At 39.3% G+C, this 9,263-nt stretch overlaps 1 non-coding gene across 1 annotated transcript; it reads right to left on the reverse strand.

Moving 5' to 3' along the window:
* Positions 1-215: 215 nt before the first annotated feature.
* On the reverse strand, positions 216-323 carry LOC112724412 (small nucleolar RNA R71). The gene has a single exon (XR_003163575.1). It is a non-coding gene; the product is annotated as a small nucleolar RNA R71 (small nucleolar RNA).
* Between the last annotated feature and the right edge of the window lie 8,940 nt (positions 324-9,263).

The raw sequence follows: 9,263 nt of genomic DNA on the forward strand, positions 1-9,263 counted from the left end.
ATCCTTTTCAGTTCTTAGCTGAGTTCTTGCAGATCTGTGATACTGTTAACACCAATGGGGTTGATCCCGAGGTCTACAGGCTTATGCTTTTTCCATTTGCTGTAAGAGACAGAGCTAGAATATGGTTGGACTCTCAACCTAAGGATATCTTGAACTCTTGGGATAAGCTGGTCACGGCTTTCTTAGCCAAGTTCTTTCCTCCTCAAAAGCTTAGTAAGCTTAGAGTGGATGTTCAAACCTTCAAACAGAAAGAAGGTGAATTCCTCTATGAAGCTTAGGAGAGATACAAGAAACTGACCAAAAAGTGTCCTTCTGACATGCTTTCAAAATGGACCATCCTGAATATATTCTATGATGGTCTGTCTGAGCTATCAAAGATGTTATTGGACCATTTTGCAGGTGGATCCATTCACCTAAAGAAAACGCCTGCAAAAGCTCAAGAATTCATTAACATGGTTGTAAATAACCAGTTCATGTACACTTCTGAAAGGAATCCTGTGAATAATGGGATGCCTATGAGGAAGGGAGTTCTTGAAATTGATACTCTGAATGCCATATTGGCTCAGAATAAAATATTGACTCAGCAAGTCAATATAATTTCTCAGAGTCTGAATGGATTGAAGGAATCATCCAACAGTACTAAAGAGGCATCTTCTGAAGAAGAAGCTTATGATCCTGAGAACCCTGCAATAGCAGAGGTGAATTACATGGGTGAACCCTATGGAAACACCTATAATCCCTCATGGAGGAATCATACAAATTTCTCATGGAAGGATCAACAAAAGCCTCAACAAGGCTTTAATAATGGTAGAAGAAACATGTTTAGCAATAGCAAACCTTTTCCATCATCCACTCACAGATAGAGAATTCTGAGCAGAATCCATCTAGCTTAGCAAATATAGTCTCTGATATATCTAAGGCCACTGTGAGTTTCATGAATGAAACAAGGTCCTCCATTAGAAATTCGGAGGCACAAGTAGGCCATCTGAGTAAAAGGGTCACTGAAACTCCTCCTAGTACTCTTCCAAGCAATACAGAAGAGAATCCAAAAAGAGAGTGCAAGGCCATTGATTTAACCATCATGGCCGAACCTACAAGGGAGGGAGAGGACGTGAATCCCAGTGAGGAAGACCTCCTGGGACGTCCAGTGATCAACAAGGAGTTTCCCTCTGAGGAACCAAAGGAATCTGAGACTCATCTAGAGACCATAGAGATTTCATTAAACCTCCTTATGCCATTCATGAGCTCTGATGAGTATTCTTCTTCTGAAGAGAATGAAAATGTTACTAAAGAGCAAGTTGCCAAGTACCTTGGTGCAATCATGAAGCTGAATGCCAAATTATTTGGTAATGAGACTTGGGAAGATGAAACTCCCTTGCTCATCAATGAACTAAGTGATCTGGATCAACTGAGATTGCCTCAGAAGAAACAGAATCTTGGAAAGTTCTTAATACCTTGTACCATAGGCACCATGACCTTTGAGAAGGCTCTATATGACCTTGGATCAGGGATAAACCTCATGCCACTCTCTGTAATGGAGAAACTGTGAATCTTTGAGGTGCAAGCTGCCAGAATCTCATTAGAGATGGCAGATAACTCCAGAAAATAGGCTTATGGACAAGTAGAGTACGTGCTAGTAAAGGTTGAAGGCCTTTACATCCCTGCTAATTTCATAATCCTAGACACTAGGAAGGAAGAGGATGAATCCATCATCCTTGGATGACCCTTCCTAGCCATAGCAAGGGCTGTGGTTGATGTGGACAGAGGAGAATTGATCCTTCAACTGAATGAGGATAACCTTGTGTTTAAAACTCAAGGATCTCCTTCTGTAACCATGGAGAGGAAGCATGAAAAGCTTCTCTCACTGCAGAGTCAACCAAAGCTCCCATAGTCAAATTCTAAGTTTGGTGTTGGGAGGCCACAACCAAACTCTAAGTTTGGTGTTGAACCCCCACATTCAAACTCTAAGTTTGGTGTAGGGAGGTTCCAACCTTGCTCTGATTATCTATGAGGCTCCATGAGAGCTCACTGTCAAGCTATTGACATTAAAGAAGCGCTTGTTGGGAGGCAACCCAATGTTATCTAAATTATATTTATTTATTTTCTATTATTATTTTATGTTTTCTTTAGGTTGATGATCATGTGGAGTCACAAAAACTACTGAAAAATCAAAAACAGAATAAAAAACAGCATTGAAAATAACACACCCTGGAGGAGAGCAGTCTGGCATTTAACGCCAGAAACAGGCACCAAGCTAGCGTTTAACGCCAGAAACAAGCATCTACCTGGCGTTAAACGCCAAAAACAAGCTACATTTGGGTGTTTAACGCCAGAAACAGGAAGCAGTCTGGCGTTAAACGCCAGGATTGCACAGCAAGGGCATTTTACACGCCTAATTGGAGCAGGGATGTTAAGTTCTTGGCCCCACTGGATCTGTGGACCCCACAGAATCCCTACTGGATCTGTGAACCCCACAGGATCCCCACCTATCCCACCTCTTATTCTCTCCTCTTCACACCTTTCCATAACACTCTTCCTCAATTAACCTCCACCAACCACCTCCATTACTCCTCCAAAACCATCATACAACCCACCTACACCCACCCACTCAAATTCAAACCATCACTCGTTCCTTTTCACACATCATAACTACCTAAAACCCCCTTGGCCAAACCATTCACACACCTCCATCTCCTCCATTTTCTTCTTCTTCTACTCACTTCTTTCTTCTTTTGCTCGAGGACGAGCAAACATTTTAAGTTTGGTGTGGTAAAAGCATTGCTTTTTGTTTTTCTATAACCATTTATGGCACCTAAGGCCAGAGACACCTCATTGAAGAGGATAAGCCCATCACTAAGAAAAGGATGGAGCAAATAAGAGATCATGGACCTCAGCAAGAGCATGAGGAAATTCCCCACCATGAAATCCCTGAGATGCCTCTGGGGATGCACTTCCCTCTACAAAACTATTGGGAACAAATCAACACTTCCCTAGGAGAATTAAGTTCCAACATGGGACAACTAAGGGTGGAGCACCAAGAGCATTCCATCATCCTCCATGAAATTAGAGAAGATCAAAGAGCTATGAGGGAGGAGCAAGAAAGACAAGGAAGAGACATAGAGGAGCTCAAAAGCACCATTGGTTCTTCAAGAAGAGGAAGACGCCACCCTCACTAAGGTGGACTCATTCCTTAATCTCCTTGTCTATTTATTTTCTATTTTCGGTTTCCATGCTTCATATTTAATTATGTTTGTGTCTTTACTATATGATCATTAGTGTCTAAGTGTCTATGCCTTAAAGTTATGAATATGAATCCATCACCTCTCTTAAATGAAAACTGTTCTAAAAACAAAAGAACAAGAAGTACATGGTTTCGAATTCATCCTTGAAACTAGTTTAATTATTTTGATGTGGTGGCAATACTTTTTGTTTTCTGAATGTATGCTTGAACAGTGCATATGTCTTTTGAATTTGATGTTTATGAATGTTAAATATGTTGGCTCTTGAAGAATAAGGAAAAAGGAGAAATGTTATTTGATAATCTGAAAAATTATAAAAATGATTTTTGAAGAAAGAAAAAGCAGTGAATGCAAAAGCTTGCAGAAAAAAAAAGAAAAAAAATAATAGCAAAAAAAAAAAGAAAAGAAAAAGAAAAAGCAAGCAGAAAAAGCCAAAAGCTCTTTAAACCAAAAGGCAAGAGCAAAAAGCCAATAGCCCTTAAAACCAAAAGGTAAGGGTAATAAAAAAAGAATCCAAGGCTTTGAGCATCAGTGGATAAGAGGGCCTAAAGGAATAAAATCCTGGCCTAAGTGGCAAAACCAAGCTGTCCCTAACCCTGTGCTTGTGGCGTGAAGGTGTCAAGTGAAAACTTGAGACTGAGCGGTTAAAGTCAAGGTCCAAAGCAAAAAAAGAGTGTGCTTAAGAATCCTGGACACCTCTAATTGGGACTTTAGCAAAGCTGAGTCACAATCTGAAAAGGTTCACCCAATTATGTGTCTGTGGCATTTATGTATCCGGCGGTAATACTGGAAAAGAAAGTGCTTAGGGCCACGGCCAAGACTCATAAAGTAGCTGTGTTCAAGAATCAACATACTGAACTAGGAGAATCAATAACACTATCTGAATTCTAAGTTCCTATAGATGCCAATCATTCTGAACCTCAATGGATAAAGTGAGATGCCAAAACTATTCAAGAGGCAAAAAGCTACAAGTCCCGCTCATCTGATTGGAGATAAGTTTCATTGATATTTTGGAATTTATAGTATATTCTCTTCTTTTTATCCTATTTGATTTTCAGTTGCTTGGGGACAAGCAACAATTTAAGTTTGGTGTTGTGATGAGCGGATAATTTATACGCTTTTTGGCATTGTTTTTACATAGTTTTTAGTATGATTAGTTAGTTTTTAGTATATTTTTTTAGTTTTTAAATAAAAATCATATTTCTGGACTTTACTATGAGTTTGTGTGTTTTTCTGTGATTTCAGGTATTTTCTGGTTGAAATTGAGGGACCTGAGCAAAAATCAGATTTAGAGGTTGAAGAAGGACTGCAGATGCTGTTGGATTCTGACCTCCCTGCACTCAAAGTGGATTTTCTGTTGCTACAAAACTCCAAATGGCGCGCTCTCAGTTGCGTTGTAAAAGTAGACATCCAGGGCTTTCCAGCAATATATAATAGTCCATACTTTGATTAAGGATAGACGATGTAAACTGGCGTTGAACGCCAGTTCCATGCTGCATTCTGGAATCAAATGCCAGAAACAGGTTGCAAAGTGGAGTTAAACGCCAGAAACAGGTTACAAACTGGCGTTCAACTCCAAGAAAGACCTCTACACGTATAAAGCTCAATGCTCAGCCCAAGCACACACCAAGTGGGCCCCGGAAGTGGATTTCTGCATCATTTACTCATTTCTATAAACCTTAGTAACTAGTTTAGTATAAATAGGATTTTTTTCTATCTTTGTAGAGATCTTTGATTAGTTTTTATGCTATCTTAGACTTTCATGGGGGCTGGCCATTCGGCCATGCCTGGACCATTATCACTTATGTACTTTCAAACGGTAGAGTTTCTACACACCATAGATTAAGGTGTGGAGCTCTGCTGTTCCTCATGAATTAATACAAAGTACTACTATTTTTTTATTCAATTCAAGCTTATTCATATTCTAAGATATCCATTCGCACCCAAGAACATGATGAATGTGATGATTATGTGACGCTCATCATCATTCTCACTTATGAACGCGTGCCTGACAAACACTTCCGTTCTACATGCAAACAAGCTAGAATGAATATCTCTTAGATATCTAATACAGAGGACCAAGTCCGAGATATTAGAATCTTCGTGGTATAAGTTAGAACCCATGGATGGCCATTCTTGAGATCCGGAAAGTCTAAACCTTATCTGTGGTATTCCGAGTAGGATCTGGGAAGGGATGGCTGTGATGAGCTTCAAACTCGCGAGTGCTGGGCGTAGTGACAGACGCAATAGGATAGCAAATCTTATTCCAGTATGATCGAGAACCGACAGATGATTAGCCATGCAGTGACAGCGCATTGGACCATTTTCACAGAGAGGATGGGATGTAGCCATTGACAACGGTGATGCCCTACATAAAGCTTGCCATGGAAAGGAGTAGGAATGGTTGGATGAAGACAGCAGAAAAGCAGAGGTTCAGAGGAACGAAAGCATCTCTATACGCTTATCTGAAATTCTCACTAATGAATTACATAAGTATCTCTATCCTAGTTTATGTTTTATTTATCTTTTAATTATTAAAACTCTATAACCATTTGAATCCGCCTGACTGAGATTTACAAGGTGACTATAGCTTGCTTCAAGCTGACAATCTCCGTGGGATTGACCTTTACTCACGTAAGGTTTATTACTTGGACGACCTAGTGCACTTGCTGGTCAGTTGTGCGAAGTTGTGACAAAGAATTAAGATTATGAACGTGCGTATAAAGTTTTCAGCGCCGTTACCAAGGAATGGAACCGTCACGATTTCTGTGCACCAGGGTCCTATCCTACAAATCGTTTTCCCATTGAAGCAATGAAATTGGACCAACACTGCAACGCATAGTTATATAATTTAAGGAAATTGGTAATCTTTTTTTGAATTGTGACAAAGAAAGTGCATATCACTTTCTTTGATTTTCTTCAATTCAGTTGAATTTCTTTTAATCTGCAATTTCTTACTGTTGGTTCGATTCCCAGCACCCAAATCCCTTTATAATTCATGCAATTTAAGTTTCCTTGTCATTTACGTTTCTACACTTCTACTCTCCTGCAATTTAAAATTCAGTTATTTACCTTTCTTGCAATTTAAGTTTTAGATCTTTTTAATTTCTTGCACTTTAAGTTTCAGTCATTTAAGCTTTCTGCTATTTACTTTTCTGTCAATTTACATTCTCCACTCTAGCTTTCTTGTGATTTACTTTCTGGTTAATCAAATTTCAGTCAATTCATCAGTATTAGCTTAACTAAATTCATCACCATACTAAAGTTGCTTAATCCATCAATCCCTGTGGGATCGACCTCACTTTTGTGAGTTTTACTAATTGATGTGATGATGAGCGGATAATTTATACGCTTTTTGACATTGTTTTTAGTATGTTTTTAGTAGGATCTAGTTACTTCTAGGGATGTTTTCATTAGTTTTTATGTTAAATTCACATTTCTGGACTTTACTATGAGTTTGTGTGTTTTTCTGTGATTTCAGGTATTTTCTGGCTGAAATTGAGGGACTTGAGCAGAAATCAGATTCAGAGGTTGAAGAAGGACTGCTGATGCTGTTGGATTCTGACCTCCCTGCACTCAAAGTAGATTTTCTGGATCTACAGAACTCCAAATAGCGCGCTTCTAATTGCGTTGGAAAGTAGACATCCAGGGCTTTCCAGCAATATATAATAGTTCATACTTTGGCCAAGAATAGACGACGTAAACTGGCGTTCAACGCCAGCTTTCTGCCGAAATCTGGCGTCCAGCGCCAGAAAAGGAGCCAAAACCAGAGTTGAACGCCCAAACTGGCACAAAAGCTGGCGTTCAACTCCAAGAAGGACCTCTACACGTGCAACACTCAAGCTCAGCCCAAGCACACACCAAGTGGGCCCCGGAAGTGGATTTATGCATCAATTACTTACTTCTGTAAACCCTAGTAGCTAGTTTATTATAAATAGGACCTTTCACTATTGTATTAGTCGTCTTTTTGACCATCTTTGGACGCCTGGTTCTTAGATCAGAGGGGCTGGCCATTCGGTCATGCCTGGACCTTTCACTTATGTATTTTTAACGGTAGAGTTTCTACACTCCATAGATTAAGGTGTGGAGCTCTGCTGTTCCTCAAAGATTAATGCAAAGTACCACTGTTTTCTATTCAATTCATCTTATTTTGCTTCTAAGATATTCATTCGTACTTCAATCTGAATGTGATGAACGTGACAATCATCATCATTCCCTATGAACGCGTGCCTGACAACCACTTCCATTCTACCTTCGACTGAATGAGTATCTCTTAGATCTCTTAATCAGAATCTTCGTGGCGTAAGCTAGAATGATGGCGGCATTCAAGAGAATCCGGAAAGTCTAAACCTTGTCTGTGGTATTCCGAGTAGGATTCAATGAATGAATGACTGTGACGAGCTCCAAACTCGCGATTGCAGGGCGTTAGTGACAGACGCAAAAGGATAGTAAATCCTATTCCAGCATGATCGAGAACCGACAGATGAATAGCCGTGCCGTGACAGGGTGCGTTGATCATTTTCACTGAGAGGATAAGATGAAGCCATTGACAAGGGTGATGCCTCCAGACGATTAGCCGTGCCGTGACAGGCATTGGATCATTTTCCCGAGAGATGACCGAAAGTAGCCGTTGATAATGGTGATGTATCACATAAAGCCAACCATGGAAAGGAGTAAGACTGATTGGATGAAGATAGCAGGAAAAGCAGAGGTTCAGAGGAACGAAAGCATCTCCATTCGCTTATCTGAAATTCTCACCAATGAATTACATAAGTATTTCTATCCCTATTCTATTAATTATTATTCGAAAACACCATTATCAATTTATATCTGCCTAACTGAGATTTGCAAGGTGACCATAGCTTGCTTCATACCAACAATCTCCGTGGGATTCGACCCTTACTCACGTAAGGTATTACTTGGACGACCCAGTGCACTTGCTGGTCAGTTACACGGAGTTGTGAACCATGGTCTTGGCATCATGTTTTTGGCGCCATTTCCAGGGAAAGAAAGAGCAATGAATTTTACATAATTAAAGTGTAATCACGATTCCGCGTACCAAGTTTTTGGCGCCGTTGCCGGGGATTGTTCGAGTATGGACAACTGACGGTTCATCTTGTTGCTCAGATTAGGTAATTTTCTTTTTATTTTGTTTTTAAAAATTTTTCAAAAAAAATATTTCAAAATTTTCTCCTTTGTTTTCGAAAAAAAATGTGTTTTCAAAAATATTATTTTTCTTCAGAATTTTTAAGAATGAATTCTAGTGTTTCATGAAGCATGTTGAAGCCTATCTGGCTGTAAAGCCAAACCCAAACTGCTTTGGGATTGGTCTTCAACTAATCACCTCAATGAAGTCATGCCCAATTCTTCTGGATAGGGCATGTTAGGCTTGTCATGTTGATGAGATATTTTGGAGGAAAAATAAATCTCTCCCAAAACACACAAATCTAACCGGCAAGTGTACCGGGTCGTATCAAGTAATAAAAACTCACGGGAGTGAGGTCGATCCCACAGGGATTGAAGGATTGAGCAATTTTAGCTTAGTGGTTGATTTAGTCAAGCGAATCAAGATTTGGTTGATGGTTTTGTGACTTGCAGAATTAAATTGCATTGAAGTAAAGAGAACAAGAAATAAATTGCTGAAACGTAAAGGACAAGAAATTAAATGGCAGAAACTTAAAGTGCAAGAAATGTAAATGACTCGGAATGTAAAAGGGGATTGGGAAGTGGATTTGCAGAAATTAAACAAAGAAAAGTAACTTGCATCAAACAAAAGAGTAAAAGGGAATTGGGATTGGATCGGATCTTATAGCAAAAAAGTAAATGAACATGGAAAGCAAAAAAAAAAAAAAAACAGAATGTAAATTGGAGATTTGGATCTCAGAACCCAGAGACTAGAAAACCAAGTCTAGATCTCAATGCCTTCCTAGATCCAACAAGAACAGTTGCAAGGAAATTGTAAATTGCAAAGAAATTAGATGAGAAGCAAGTGATGGAAACAGAAATTTAAATTCAGTAAATAAA

The sequence above is a fragment of the Arachis hypogaea genome, chromosome 11, assembly GCF_003086295.3.
Source record: "Arachis hypogaea cultivar Tifrunner chromosome 11, arahy.Tifrunner.gnm2.J5K5, whole genome shotgun sequence".
Taxonomy (NCBI): Eukaryota; Viridiplantae; Streptophyta; class Magnoliopsida; order Fabales; family Fabaceae; genus Arachis; species Arachis hypogaea.